We start from the raw sequence: 15,667 nt of genomic DNA, 5'->3' as shown, positions 1-15,667 counted from the left end.
GAGAACGAGCGGCACATTTGTTACCAATATACATTCGCTTCGAGACAGAGCTTGACCCGTGTCTGGGTCGGAGCTGCATGGGCGTACGTTATTCGTGAACATGGAGGCATCTGGAAAACAGGTGATTCTGCCGAATTTGGACAAAGCTGCGCACCCACAGGTCGCACCGTGAAGCAGTGTCCGGAAATGCTGGCTCCTGGCCGGGGAAGCTGCTCGGACTGATTGCTGCGGGCTGCGCCGCATCGAGTCGGGACAGTAACAACAACACTCTTGATAACGTTCTGTGAGAGACGGAAATTTTTTCATTCTGAAACTGCGGAACTAACACTCGTGCGTCCCAGCCGCATATCCGAATCCTTACAGAAGCACTACGTCGCTGCCTGTCACCCCATGCGGCCAAAAGCCTGGTGCCCGCTGCGGCCTTTCGCACACCCGTAGAGATTGCAAAGCAAAGCGAGAAGTTCCGAGCTCTGTGTCCCGCCCCCAGCAGACGCAGCGCCGCGGCAGCTCTCCCTCACCGCCTCACGGGCCGCGGGGAGAAGCGCTGCGGGCGCCCTGAGGCGCGGGGCGGCCCCGCCGTGCCGCCAGGTGGCAGCAGAGCCCCGGCAATGGTGGGCAGCGGCTCCGCGTGAGGGAGGAGTGGATCGCCCCGCGGAGCTGAGGGCTGAGGCGGGCGGCCGAGTGTCCGCACGCTTCTCGCTCAGCGCTACAGACCGGTCCGCGCCCCCCAGGCATTTATCTGGGGGCAGCGTGGGCACAGTGGCGTCTTGCCCCCTCCTCGAGTGGCGATCTGCTTTTGTTTAGAAGGCTGCAAAGACCAGAGAGGTGGAAGGAGGGAGCGTGGTTTGCGGTTATTGCTCGGGTGGGCAGGAGAATGCGAACGTTGAAGCCGTTTGGCGGCCTGTAGATGTAGGCGAATTCCTGGCTGCTCAGGGAACTGATTGTTCAATAAATGCAAGCAGACAAAGCAAAGCATCGCTGAACTCAGGAGATAAAGGTCCTCACAATAGAGGCTTCTCAGGCTCCTTCTCATCTTTTTTTTTTTTTTTCTCCTTTTTGCCTGTTTATATAAGTCAAACGCAATTTGAGCAACTGGAGCATCAGCTCTTTGCAGTGGAAGATAATTTGGCTGGAGCAGCCAATAAGATCACATAAGATCCTGTACAGAAAGCCCAAACATGTATCCTCAATTCATGAACAAGTGGCTTGAATTTGAGCATAAACGTGATGTGACTTTAATGGCTTATCCAACTGGTCGCCATGTTCCTTGTTAGCGAGGGAGCCCGTGTGGGAATGTTAAAATAAGACATCCCCACATAGGCTGGGAGCGATGAAACACGACCGAGCAGCCCCAGCACGCATTGGAGGACGGAGCAGGGGGATAAAATATTCAAACAAGCAGCTCAGCCCGAGATGTTTCTGTACCTTCTGGGTGTCCCGATTTCAAAACTGCGATTTAAAGATCTCTCTATTTTGGCGTGCCAAAGTTCCATAAGTAAATCTGAAGCAAAATATAACAAGCTGAAAATTAGGACCCAGTTTGTCGCTGGAAATGTAACGGGAATCGTTTGAACCCGTATTTTGGCTTAGCTAGGGAAAACCAGTAAAACCTAGCATGTCTCTGTGAATAAATCCTTGTGAACTTGGCATGCCACAGGTAGGAGAGGGACCATGTGATATGGTAAGTTCTCATTTTTTGCTTCAGTACACTCATTTTTTATTGAATAGCAGAGTAAATATTTAAGCAAAACTAGTGTAAACTGCTGGCAGGTATGCCATGCTAAGTAGCAGTCATTTACTTTTAAATAATTAAAAGTCAATATACAAGCATAGCATTCTTGTTTCTGCGCTGAGCACAGTACCACCACTTTGCCTACGTGTCACTTCTGAGCTTGATTTATTAATAAAACGTTTAGTTCAGCTCATTTTGGGGGAAAAAAAAATGTTTGTTTTTCTTTAAAAACAGCCCTCTCCATTGTGTATGGTTTCAGGTATTTTGGCTACACAGACCCCAGCAGTTTCTGTGTAAGGCTGAATTTGCATTACTTGTGGGGCTGATAAGGAAAGCACTGATTTCCTTTGCATTATGCATAGTGGAAGTGTCAGGATGGCTCTGATGGCGTTTAATTAAATATTTGGCAGTGTTTAATTAATTAAATATTTAAACATTAAATACTAAATAGGATGTGATATCTGCTTAGTGGACATTATGTCTCAATAGCCATTAGTCATTAAATAGGACTCAAATTGGCCCTAGAAGACTCCCCTTAGCTAAGCAAGGTCTTAAGTACATGCACTTTCGGATCTTCATTAATAAGTAATAGAGGCCAATTCAGACTATGTAGCAACACAGATATCCCTATTAACGAAAATGTTAATGTCTCTGTTTGAGACCGAGCTCTCCAGCCCAGACAGCTGGCGAGGCGCTGGGCTCACCAGTGATTTACGGGGCGGGCGGCCGGAGCGCGAGCACTGCCCAGACCTTCCTAGGGAGGAACAAAGGCACGGAGCTGGATGCCTGTGGTCTGCCAGGCCCAGTATGTCTGTATGGGACTATTTTAGGCTAACTTCGGGGGATTTTAAATTAATGACATGATTTAGTGTTTGCACACACTTACACTCTCTGCAAGAGCCCTGCTGCCCAGGGCGCCGTGTAGAGCCGCCTCGGCGTAAATGAGAATCAGGCTCTGCACATCCTCCCTCTGCCAGATTCTCACAGCCGTTTGCCACGGTGGGATCCAGCCAGATGCTAACACATGCCAACACTTCCAACGCACGTTCTTCCCACAGACATTGGGAGAATGGCTTACATGCTTAACATTAAGCACGCGCGTAAGTGCTTGGATGAAACAAGGTCTTTGGGGGGGGGGAGGCTGACGCTTTAAAGATTTTTTTGTGAGATATTTTTAGCAGGAAAACAGTGTTTTACAGGCCCTTGTGGTTTTGAATTTGCTATTTCATTACTCTCTATTCCCAAGACTACTACTAGTGGCAAACACTTCACGCTTTTCATCTCAGTGATATTTTTGGTGAGATTTATCATTTTTGCCACGAAGCCCAAGTGCCGCGCTCCAGGACGCACTCAGAGCTTCTTTCAACACCACTTTGCTCAGCATTTTGCAGCCCACACAGGTGGTGCCCAGGGGCCTGGTGGGTCCCAGGGGTGGGCACCTCACCACCAGCCCCATGCTCATCCTGAGCTGTCCAACCAACTGCAGCTCCCAGGCTGCCAGCACGCTGGTAGTCAAACAGTGCTTCTGCCAAGCAGCTTTACTTGGAGTGTCATGGAGTTAGTGCTTGAGGGATTTGTGTCTGGTGGCATACGCATTGGTATGGAAGTCAGAGGTCTCCTATTGCAAAGATCCTCTTGATAGGATGATTATGGAAAAGCCGCTCTGGTTAGAGGGCTCTCTAACTAGATTTGGTCTTCTCCCTTCAGCCTCACATTAGCGACTCCTGGTTTCTCTCTCTCTTTTAGTGATTCAGTCTTCCTCCTTCTGAATTTCTCCCGTGGGACCTCTCTACACAGACATTTTAATATTTCACACTATTCTCTGCAGAAATCACTCGCTCAATAAAGAGACCAGATTTTTTTTAATTGTACCATTAGCAGTACTGTGCAGCAGCAGTTAGCCCTGTGGCTGGCAGTGGCCAATCCTGGACCAAAGCCCCCATGGGATGGAGTCAGCACTTGCACCTGAGTGTCCGCACTGCACAGCTCCCATAGACTCATTTGAATTAAAGGTCATCTAGTCCAACTCCCCTGCAGTGAGCAGGGACACCTACAGCTTGATTGAGTGCACATAGTCCAGCCTGGCCTTGGGTGCCCCCAAGGATGGGGCATCCACCACCTCTCTGGGCAGTCTGTGCCAGTGCCTCACCACCCTTATTGTAAAAAACTTCTTCCTTATGTCCAATCTAAATCTCCCCTCTTCTAGTTTGAAACTATTCCCCTTGCCCCATACCCTGCTAAGGAGTCCATCCCCTTCTTTCTTACAGTCCCCCTTTGGATACTGAAAGGCCTCTCTCAGGTCTCCCCGCAGCCTTCTGTCCTTCAGGCTGAACAGCCCCAGCTCTCTCAGCCTGTCCTTGCAGGGGAGGTGTTCCATCCCTGGGATCATTTTCGCAGCCCTCTTCTGAATGTGCTCCAGCAGATCCACATCTCTCCTGTATTGAGGACTCCACATCTGGACACAGCCATCCATCAGCCTTTTGTTCCATGCAAACTCCTGCTGCACCCTCGGTGTGTTTTAAGGAGTTGTCAGAGGTGGGACAGGCACAATAAAGCCAGCCGCCCATCACATATTGAGCAGCGCAGCCACTTGCTGCATTACTAGTTAACTGCCAAATGCAGATTTATTTTTCAGTTTTAGTGCTTCCTGTTGTGCAATATCAAGTTGTCAGCAGACACCATCAGAAGAACACACAACAAATCTCCCTTACGCCCACAGCGCCTGTGGCGGCTCAGCACCCTCTGCCCGCAGCACTGCACCAGGTGAGCATGGGGACAGGCTGCTCCGCTCCGCTCCCTGCTGCTCTCCTGGTTATTTCTCTTGGTGCTTTTGCATGCTTGTTGCGTGCTGTTAAAAGGCTTTTCATTTCCTGACAATTTATAAATATGTATTGGGCCTGAAGGATGAGGGTAAAGCAACTGCTGTTTCTTTTTTTAAAGAAAATTAAACATGACAAACTTAGTTATTCATGCAAACCATCCGCCTGTTATCTCTGATTATGCAGGATCCAAATGGTGAATATGAGTGAATGAGTGCATTCATCAAAGTAAACTGTCAGAGGCAGGAACACAGCTTTAACCCACCCTTACCTATTCTCCTTTGTACTTACATTTCATCATCTTCAACAGGCAGCTCAGTTGCTCGCTACCACAAGCACCTATTCCACCACTCTCTATTTTAAGGGGATTAATTAGCCTCCAGAGAGCGGAGAAGCGCTGCATGTAGCGCTCATGCTTTAAAACTCCACTCATCAGGGTATTTTGAGCTCACCAGCCAGAACATATGGTGTTTCAGGAAAGGAAGCTGGAAGCATGGTACCCGTGCACGCATCGCACACGCAGCACTGGGGGAGGCTGCATACTGTATTTTGTTCAGCATCTCTCCACGTGCATACGGACAAGTGCGGGGGAGAAAGAAGCAGAAATAAACTTCTCACACAGACAGGTGACAGAGTTATTTTCATCCATCCACCAGCCTGTCCGACGGCAACACAATATGTAAGCTGGAGAAAACAAGGCAGGTTCCATCACACTGTCTGAAATCCGTGCCAAGTGCCAGCGCTCACCTTCCTGCTTCAACCCAGGGAAGCTACTTCAGAGATGCCAATTCTTAGAGCAGAATCAGCTGTGATGCTGCTGGAGCATTGCTGCTGCAACTCCAGGCCTGCTCCTGCATGGGCATGAGCCCAATGGAAGCCACCCATGGTCCAGCCCTGGTAACAGAGGGAGGGAGCCCCCAACGTTTTGCCACCGGTCTGCACAGAAAGTGGAGCTGGGGAAGAGGCCACAACAAAGATGTGCTCAAGTAAAGACACAATCTCTTGCAGCACACTTGCTTCAAGTAACTGGCAGGGTAAAGATCACAGGCAGGCAAAAGGCAGTGTGCCATGATGCCTTACTAGTGCAAACATATCCATTTGCCCTGCCATTTCTACCCAAGCTGAAACAGCTGGCACCAGAAACAATGTGAGCGTGTGCTTGAGCATGAAGAGGCCCACGCTGCCCTGGGTGTGCACATGCAGCTCTCTGTAATGTCTTTTAATACCTTTTTATTTATCTCAGAATGCACATACACACTGGGAAGGGCCAATTACTGTTTAATGTGGCACACTTGGATCATCTGTGCAAAATTTGCAAGTTAATTAATTGGTTACAAGTCTTCTTTTCTTCTTCCCCCCCAAAACATTAACAAAGTGCTGCGTAGTAATGCTCTGGAGACCATGAAGGCCCCCTATTCTCCAGCAGCTCCGCCGTCCACTTTCCTCTCACTGCTGATCTCACCCATTCCGGTGCACACCAGGGAGCAGACTGTTACATTTTCAGGATGCTAACAGCAGGCACCAGCCCCGTGGCACTGTGCAGTGCTGGTGTTTTGGCTGGCCAGGGGCAGCGTGGTGCAGTGGAGGGCAAGTAAGGCTCCGCATGACATGAAATCCCTGCTGCAGTGCAATGTGATGTTTCAGCACCAGGAAGAAGCCCCTGCACTCTCCGTGCCATGATTTACATGCTGGTTGAGTCAGTGTGACAGCAGGACTACTTAACGCTACCCTCCGCCCCCACTGTTACCCTGCTTTAAACGCTGGGTATGAATCAAGAGTTTCCTTCCCATTCAGATCCTCCTTCTGCCCTTCTCATCTGACTCATTTCCAGGCTGCCCACTGACCTTCATGCTAATTGATCATTACTAAAAGATAAGGGTAATGCAGCATTTGAACTGTACTTACTGTATGCTCTGTACTTCCTGATTGGCACATACTGCATTTTTTCTTGCCTAGGCTAAGATCATCTGAAATTAAAGCAGAAGCCAGTGGACAATACATCAAAAACACCATTGCGCACCAGAGGGAGCTGCTTTGTTGCTACACGTGTCACCAGAAACGTCTGGAAAAGCCCAGTCACCTGAGGTGTGGGTGATAAGGTGACAAGCTAGGTGGCACTAGTCGCACCGCACTAAACTGCATGGTGCCACACTGGTGATAGCTCAGGAAACCACTCGTGAGCACCACCAGCGCTCCTTGGTGAGATGAGCCTGCCTGCTCTTGGGTACAGAGAGCAGGAAAGATGCTGGTGATTCACCAGGAGTTATCGAAGAGCCCGAGGCACAGCTCAAAGCATTGCTGTCTGCAGGCTCTGCTCCAGCTGTCAGGTAACAGCAGCCCTCCACAATGCACTAACACTGAAGAACACGTTTCGTACACAAATGGATTATTACTGGATTCTTGTAGACTCATCTTCTGAGACCCTTGGGAGCCTGAGTAGTTAATACATATCACAGCAGCAAGATATATAAAGCACAAAATACAAAGGCACAGTGAGAAGCATGTATAGATGTGTTGAAAAGGAAAGTAGAGCTGGAGGAGAAGAGCAAATCTGCATGAGACACACATCTCAGCAGACGGGCATGCAAGTTGTCCGTATAAACCTGATCATCAGGCACTTTAAGGCAGCATCTTTGAAAGTGCCACCTAAAGCAAAACCTTCAGGCTCCAACTGTTTGGCCACCAGCAATGACAGAGCACTGCTCCTTCCTTATCAGATCTGCACGCACAGGGCAGCAGCTGCACATGTAATTGAGTGCATCACTGCACAGAGACACGCAGCCCACACCACTCAGCCGCTTGTACTTCTGCCCCTTCATCAGCCCTAGTGCCCCAAATGAGGAGCAGCAGTCTGTATGCCCTGCTTTTGCATTCCAAGAGCCCATTTCAGGCAGAAGAGAAAATTCTTGAGGGAATGAAAGAGGTTTGAGTCACACATCTTACATCTCAAATGTGCCTCACCCAGATCAGCTGTGACAAATAATTGTGTGAAGTCTGTGTAAGGCTCCTAGCTGGCCGGAATGCAGATAAAGCACGTGGGGGCTTCTGACATATTAAGCAGAGCTCATTATAAGGAGATGCTGATCATCTTTCAATTCTGACCACATAATTCACTTGTCATCTCATTTAGACCCTGCTTCTCCCCAGAACAGTTGATAAAACGCATTGGCCTCGCCACACCTGCAGCTGGCCCTGGCCGGACAATCCAGCAGCAGTGACCAGAGATTTTGTGCTGGTGCAGCCGAGAGATCTCACAGCATTAGAACCACACAGCCCCACAGAAACAGCTTCCAGTCCATGAACACGTCTTGTTCAAAGCAAAGAGGACACTCTCCAGCCAAACATGCAGGTTAACAACAAAGCCTTGCCTATGAAAACCACCTTGCTGAGTCCAGACACATTCTCCTGAGATGCTAGATTTTGTAAGTTAACAGAAGTGTTGAGCTGCCTGTCTGCTCTAAACAATTATATTAACTCTGCAAGTAAAATGTGTTCCCTTGGCTGACCTCCCCATGCTGATAGGTAGGGCAGCATTCAGCTGCCTCAGTCTCTAACACAGACAGCTGCAGAGCTTCCTTGGCACAGCAGGGCACACCCAGCCAGCAGAGGGACCTGGTGCTGAGGGGCTGCTGCAGCAATGAGTTCTGCTACAGGCAGCCAAGCTGGGTTGGATTTCCCAAGACCCAAATTTCCAGGAGCATAATGTCTTCATCTTCACGAGGCTTTGATCAAAGGAGGGAGGTCTGTTCTTCCAGGTCCACCTCTGGTCACAAACCCCTCCAATGCAGACCAAGTCTTACACAGCAAGCAAAAACAGACCTATTTTGAAGAGGCAGACCTTTGAATAAAAGGCATCCAGTGCCACACTTTTTAAAAAAACACATCCCCAAAATAGACAAGATGGAGGAGGCTTTTCTGCCTCCTCCTGCAGAAAGAGTGATTAAATGATTTATCTGAGGTCATTCTGGAAGTTTGTGGCAGCACTGGGAATTGCTGAGCATCCCCTGGGTGCCCGCCCAGTACATTAAGCACAAACTCAGCCCTTCTCTCCATAGCATGAAGCCAAAGGCCGGGGCACGCAGCCTCGCTGCTGAGGCAGCCTGTCAGCACAGGCACTAAGCTGAGAAACACTCACTGCTGATAGCAAGGGCAGAGCAGCAATATTTATATCAGAGCTAATGGAGGCAAACACCCACCACTTCCTGGTGATTTACATCAATTTACAGCCAATCTCAGCTGGAGGAGCTGGTCCCTCCACCCCTTCCCAAGGGATGCAGAGAAAGTCACACCATCCCCATTCCAACAGCACTGGCACGGGGTAGTGCTACTCTGCAAAGAGAATTTCCCATGTGAGCAAGTGGTTGCTTGAGGTTTTTTTCTACAGCTTAACCCCAGGGCTGTTACTTAACACAAAACTGCACCAGGCTCCCAGCCTAGAGGACAAAGCACAGCTAGGTAGCTGCAGCCTGGAGCGAGCAAGGGAAGATGAAACTAGATGGCAACCTTGTGCCGGCTCTGGTGCATGCACATATCCCAAATATTTCCCCGTCCTTACCTCCACAACCCATCTAGGCAGCCTTCTGGTATGTGGATGTAACACAATGGAAAGTACAGCCATAACAGCAGGGTAGCAAGGTTCTAGGCTGAAGCAAATGAGGGTTTGCTCAAACACAACAGGCACAGAAATAAAGGAAAGAAGCTGCTTACCACCAGAAGACCTCAAGTGGGCAGTGATCTCCAGGGAGATCTCCTTACCTCCACTGCCAACCCTTAAATGAGGCCTGGGAAGGGGTGGATCCTGGCTCCATTGTGTGCACCTGAGCACCCCTGGGTTGGCCCTGCCTTCCAGCCAGGTGCTCCATCACTGCTTCAAGCCATGACTCAGCATTTCTGCTACAGTGGAAGATCAGGTTTGGGAAAGTCAGAAATGCTCTGGGGGTTATGCTGAAGAGGATGATCATACACACAAGACATTATTTAAAAAACTGTGGGGGGAAAGAAGGTTTCTTCACTTTTGCTGCTGCTTTGGAGGCCTGTGGGGTGGCAGATGTGGGGATCACACAGCTCCAGTGTTTCCCATTGGGAACATTCAGAGCTGTCTGTCCTACAGCAGGAGCCCTGAGACCCCTTTCAGCCACTAACTCCGTAGAAGTAATCTCCTGGGATGCAATGTATAATAAAGCCAATGGCCATCTTGGCTGAAACACAGACAAATATGTGCACAAGAACACACGGTGGTTATAGAAGGCTATTTCCCACATTGTGATCATGTGAAGAGAGACAATAACTGTATAACAAACACAAAAACTACAGCACTTTTGTCTGTGATGTTTCAGCCTCCGAGCTGTCAGCAGGTGAGAGGACAGCACAGCTTGCTCTCTCCGATATTCAGATACAGTTTAGCATCAAAAAATCTTTCAGAACGGTCGTAGTCCAGGAGAACACATCTAATTCCCTCTAAAATAATTTGGAGCTTCACTGGGTAGAAAATTGCTATTTCTGCTCCATTGCCAGAGAATTCCATTTTTAATTATAGAAATTTCTGTTATGAACAATTATAATACTCTTTTGCATTCTCTCTCGCTCTTAGTTCAAACATACTATTAGCTTTTTAAACTACTGCTATGCATTGAGCAGGCACAGGTCACTCCTGATGCTCAGCAGCTCAGACATCCACGCCTCCTGAACCAGCTCATGCTGAGTAAGAAAATACAAAGCTTTTTTTTTTTTTTTTTTTGCATGTTCCAGGACAAATTATCCTAAAAATCATGAGTTTTGGCGGTGACCTTTTTTGATACAACCTTCAGTCAGATGAAATGAGAACAGAAAAATAACGATCTTCTCCAGTGTGTGGATACGGGACTGGTAATGCCTTGTGCAGACACAAGCAGGCTGGGACGAGCCACCTGAGAAGGCCCAGAAGTCGGTGGAAAATGACAGACCTTTAGCGCCATAGGTGTTTGCAGGATCTTGAAATGAAGGAATAAATTCTCAGTTCCCAAACTGATAAACACAAAATTATCTTTACACAATAATTAATCACCCTGTAGGATTAGTCAGCCGAACAAGAAATTCTCTGGTTTCTGACGAGCGAGCTGTTCTCGGGCAGCGGTGCGGGATTCGCAGCTCGCAGCTGTCCCAGCTAGAGGGAATGAACAAGAGCAACGGCACGGGAGTTGGTCAAGGCCTACATGGCGAGGATTAGTGTTTGTGGAGAGACAAAGATGATAAATCAGTTGCTTTAATCCACTGCTGCATTAAACAGATTGTCCCCGTAAGTTTAGTTCTTGCTTTTTCTGTTCCGACTGGAATTTAGTACCTTTACTGATCTGAATCGATAGCTTTAATTGGTAGTTTAGAGTTATGTGCAAGCCACACTGACGCTAATGAAAATGAGTTGCTTAATTCCCCAGCTGTGCCGGTGAGCGCACCAGGCAGGCCGCAGGGGAGCTGGAGGAAGGTGCAGCTCCGTGCACGCTCCTTGCGAGGATGGGGATGGGATGGGGACAAACACATCCCTTCTGGGGCCGAGCCCTCTTGTCTTCCCATGCTCCAAAGGGTTCCTCACCCAGCTCTGCCATGCTTGCTGCTCCCTGCAGGCACACACAGCAGCCCCATGCCTGCTGCCAGGTCTCCTGCTCCATCCCACCGAGGCCACCTCTGGCAACAGCCATGCTCATGGAACTGCTATCTAAATGAAGGCTGTGAGAAAGAAGGGGACAGACCATTTAGCGGGATCTGTTGTGATAGGACAAGGGGAAAAGGTTTCAAACTAAAAGAGGGGAGATTTAGATTGGATATAAGGAAGAAGTTTTTTTACCGTAAGTGTGATGAGGCTCTGGAACAGGCTGCCCAGAGAGGAGGTGGATGCCCCATCCTAGATGCTCAAGGTCAGGTTGCACCAGGCTCTGCGCACCTGGTCGAGCTGTAGGTGTCCCTGTTCATTGCTGGGGAGTTGGACTAGATGACCTTTAGGGGTCCCTTCCAACTCAGGTGATTCTGTGATTCCATGAAAAGGACATGCACATCAAAAAATATACAGCACTTTCCAATTAAGCTCTTTTGGTACATATCAAAATTAAAACACAGACATCATGTAGGTGTATTTGAAGCCCTGCTAGCCAGCAACTAAAGGGTCCAGGCTGTCCCTGCTGCCTTTGAAGCATGCCTGCTGGCTGTAGGTTTCTATAGTGCTCACTTGCAATTACAGCTCTTTTCAACTTCTCTCTCTCTCTCCTTTTTTAATTTAAAGAGATTGAGAGAAATTAAAAAAAAACAACCCCTCATCAATCAGATTTATCTAATAAAACTGTAGAGGTAGGGCCAGCTGCAGCTACACATGTCAAACTCAGCTGTAGATATGAAAGGGAAGGCTATAATTCATCGTTTGGGCACAGTGCTTGTTACGGACCTAACTGAGGCCAGGTCTGCTCATCTGCTCCCAGATGTAAGGACACAGGGTGGAGCTTGTGTCCCAGCACCATGTCCTCAACAGGACCGTGGGGCTGTGCTGCGCTCCTGCAAGGAACTTGTGGGCATCGCTATGGCCCTGGGCTGATGTTGGGCTTGGGAGCCACTGGGTTTCGCTCCTTGCCCTGGTCCATCATTTGTATGCCCCTTCTTGGCCACCTGAGCACACTGCTGGCTCATGTTCAGCTGAGCATCAGCCAACACCCCCCGGTCTATTTCCTCTACACAGCCTTCCAGCCTCTCTGCCCCAAGCCTGTAGAATTGCCTGGGGTTGTTGCTGCTACCAAAGTGCAGGATCCAGCACTTGGTCTTGTTGAACTTCATCCCATTGGCCTCAGCCCATCAATCCAGATGTCCGGATCCCTCTGTAGGGCCTTCCTATCCCCAGGCAGATCAACACTTCCTCCCAACTCAGTGTCATCTGCAACTTACCGAGGGTGCACTCAATTCCCTCATCTAGATCATCAGTAAAGACATTAAACAGGACAGTCTCCAATAGTGACCCCGGAGGAGCATCACTTATGACCAGTTGGCAGCTGGATTTAACTCCAATGAAGTCACAGTTATTATCACACAGACCCAAGTGTTACAGTTGCGGGGCACAAGCAATGCCTGTGGCTGTCTTACAGGTCCCATCTGCTGTGGCTTTATACATACAGCTCCTGCAAGGACAAAATGCATGGAGTTAGGAGACATATACTTTGTCTTTTGTTTCTCCCAGCAAATCTGTGCAGTTTTGGAGATATTTTGTAAATTCAGATTTATGATGATTATTTTTCATACTGTGGCTACCACAGTGACCATAGAAAATTTATTGAGGTAATAATGCCTTTAAATAGCCAATTTTCAAAAAAATGGAACCATTGCAATGGATTAACATTCAAACCATTAATATTCAAACATATTAAGTCACTTAAAGGTTTTTCTGTGTGTGTGTCATTCTGGGGTATATTCTCATAATACACAAACAGAAGATATGCTTTACTGTTGACATTTAGCGCATTTTCTTTATTGCTTTTCATTTCATTATGAGTAAAAACGTTATTTGTCCATCCAGCCTTTTCTAGGACAAATGCCATCGTTTCTGTTTGCAGAGGCAACCAAAAATTAAAGGAAATATTTTAGATGTCAACATTAAATGTCAAAAAATGATCTTAAGTAATTATGAATACCCTAGCACCGTATGCATTTTATTCAGAAAATCCCTGTTAAAAATATTCATCTGGGGATATTCAAATTTATTATGTAGAACAACACTGCGTTAACACACTGGCTTCTATTTAACGCTTTGGTTCATAGCAACAAAGATACCAATGGGAAATCATTAGACAAATACATGATTTTTGCAGCATAATACGTCTATGTTTGCTATCATTTAAAAAAAAAAAAACAACAAAACCTCGCTGAGCTCACACTGACAGAAAAAATGCAATGATCGCGCAAAGTATGGCAATATTATAAATGTTAACAGATTTCAGAAAGGGATTTTATGTTAATTCAAATGTTAATGCTGTCCGAGGCTGCTGAAGGGAAAGCAGGACTGCGGGATGAGATGAGATAGACGTGGCAGGCGGTAGGAAAGCACCAGGAGCACAAAGGGCTGGCCTGTGGTGTGGGTGGGTGAGTTTTATTAATCATATTTCCTCTAGAGCTGTAGCAACAACCTGTCAGTAATCTGTCAGTTATCAGCACTTGTTGTTAATGATTTTGCTGGCTCCCGTCCTTGCCGCCATCTCCTTGTGCTGGCCCCGGCCTGGTGAGAAGGGGCAGTGAGAAGCCAGGCCATCTCACGTGTCTCTTGGCCCCCCCAACTAAGCCAGTGTGCGCGGTGCCACTGAGCTGGAGCTGCTATTTCCAAGCCAAGACTCAATGCACATCTCCCAGCCTACCTGAGTCTCTCCAGATGCCCGCAGTCCCCAGTGCTGCCCCTCACAAAGGGAGCCTGTCTCTTGACCAGATCTTGAAGTTGTCCAGTGGGGGAAGCCAAGAGAAAGGAAGGAAGAAAAAGAATCCCTATGAGCCTAGTTTTGATAGGAAACTGTGCTAAAAATCGAACACAAAATCAGCACACACACAAGCAACCAACCTCTACCAGAAGGCTTCAGGGGGAACCACCCACAGGGAGCCCAGGGATACCCAGGTGCTTCTCCCAACCCCTGCAGAAGTGGGTGGCCCTGGCCACAAAAACATTTAACAAAGTGTTTTGCTGCCATTTCTCAGGGGAAAACATTTGCTTAAAAATACTCAAATGAATTTGAAGTGATCTGTGGGGCACTTTGTTATGTTAATGACTGTTAACAACTGTCTCTTCCTTATACTGAAGTGTTCGCTCACTGTCAGCGAGGCTGAGCCAAGGCCGCCTGCTTGTGCAGGCCTTCCGCTCTCACCCAAACTGATCATGTGAAGACACATATATTAAACATGGCCACTACTAATTTCCAGACTGAAGCCCAGAACGCTAATAAGACCATGGAGGATGAGCTCACCTTTGGCACGTTCTTCATTCTGCAAGATTTTGGCCAAAATTAAAACATTTTTCTTGCTAGCCCATGGCTGACAACCGGACTGCCCAAATGAAGACTTAGAGAGCTTATCTTGATCTCTGCTAAAATAACATCACCATCCTGGCTTAAGTAAGAAGGGATACTTCCTGCAAGCCCAGGGACACCAGCCTCATACGTATCAGAAACCAACAACATGCAGAGCTGGCTGAGATGGGAGAACAGCTTGTTTATTCTCAGACCAACCTTAAAATGAAATGTAACAACCAAGCCTCACTGTGAGCTGTACAATCAGGTATTACACCAACGGCTGTAGGTACTTGGACAGAGAACGCTGGGATAAATGAAAGTGGTCAACTTTGAATCGTCATGGTCAGCAAGCCACAAGCATACAGAAAAATGGGGCTGAGGCCCCGAGGTGCAGAAGCTAGCACCGTGGTAGGCCACCCACTTCAAAAGTGCACAACACCTGGCATGGAATTACAGAATAAAACACCATATTGCACCTTTCTCTCTGACGTTGTTACTCTGGGATTCAATCCAAAAGCACTCATGCCATTTTTTCTAGCTACACGCAGGGCACGCAATAGGTGAGTTCATGTAACTGGAGCCTGAACACGATAACCTGGCAAACTGCAGCTGCTGCTGCTTTCTCTTGTCCCTTGTGGGAAGAAAACCAAGCGTTCCTACACAGCTTTATTACATTCTTCCTGCCACTGCAGAGAGTGCCTATCTTCCATCTGAGCCACTTATTTTCAGTTCTACCTGAGGTCTTTTCCATCCAGGTTTAAAACCAAAGCCACGAGCTGTGCCGCTGGCTGGTGCAACGGGTGCAGCTTCACTCTCCCAACACTAATGGATTCCTCATCCCAGCGTCACCAACCTGCATGGCCGTTCTGAAAGCCTGGCTCTGTGTGCAAGTTACACTGGAAATCTTTGTTCAGAGTTCTTGCCATCACTGAAAACAATCTGCCTCCAACGGAGATGAAGATGACATCCCAAGTTGTGCTTTCAGCCCCGGGATAATCACGGCTGCAGCAGGTGTTCCAGCTGCAGGACTTCCCAGAAAATGACCGGCCTTGTTGTTTTCCTTCCTTCCTCTGGAATATTGTTTAGCTTGCAATTAAAACCAGAATCATTTCAGT

General features: G+C 47.9%; 1 long non-coding RNA gene across 1 annotated transcript; it reads right to left on the bottom strand.

Moving 5' to 3' along the window:
* On the bottom strand, window positions 6,525–9,287 carry LOC110404175. Its single transcript, XR_002442091.1, has 3 exons — window positions 9,259–9,287; window positions 9,107–9,194; window positions 6,525–8,370 (listed from the first exon to the last, which is right to left on the bottom strand). It is a non-coding gene; the product is annotated as an uncharacterized LOC110404175 (long non-coding RNA).

The sequence above is a fragment of the Numida meleagris genome, chromosome 10, assembly GCF_002078875.1.
Source record: "Numida meleagris isolate 19003 breed g44 Domestic line chromosome 10, NumMel1.0, whole genome shotgun sequence".
NCBI classification, from domain to species: Eukaryota; Metazoa; Chordata; class Aves; order Galliformes; family Numididae; genus Numida; species Numida meleagris.
The sequence above is the reverse complement of the archived record's forward strand: the minus strand, read 5'-3'. Positions and strand labels throughout refer to the sequence as shown.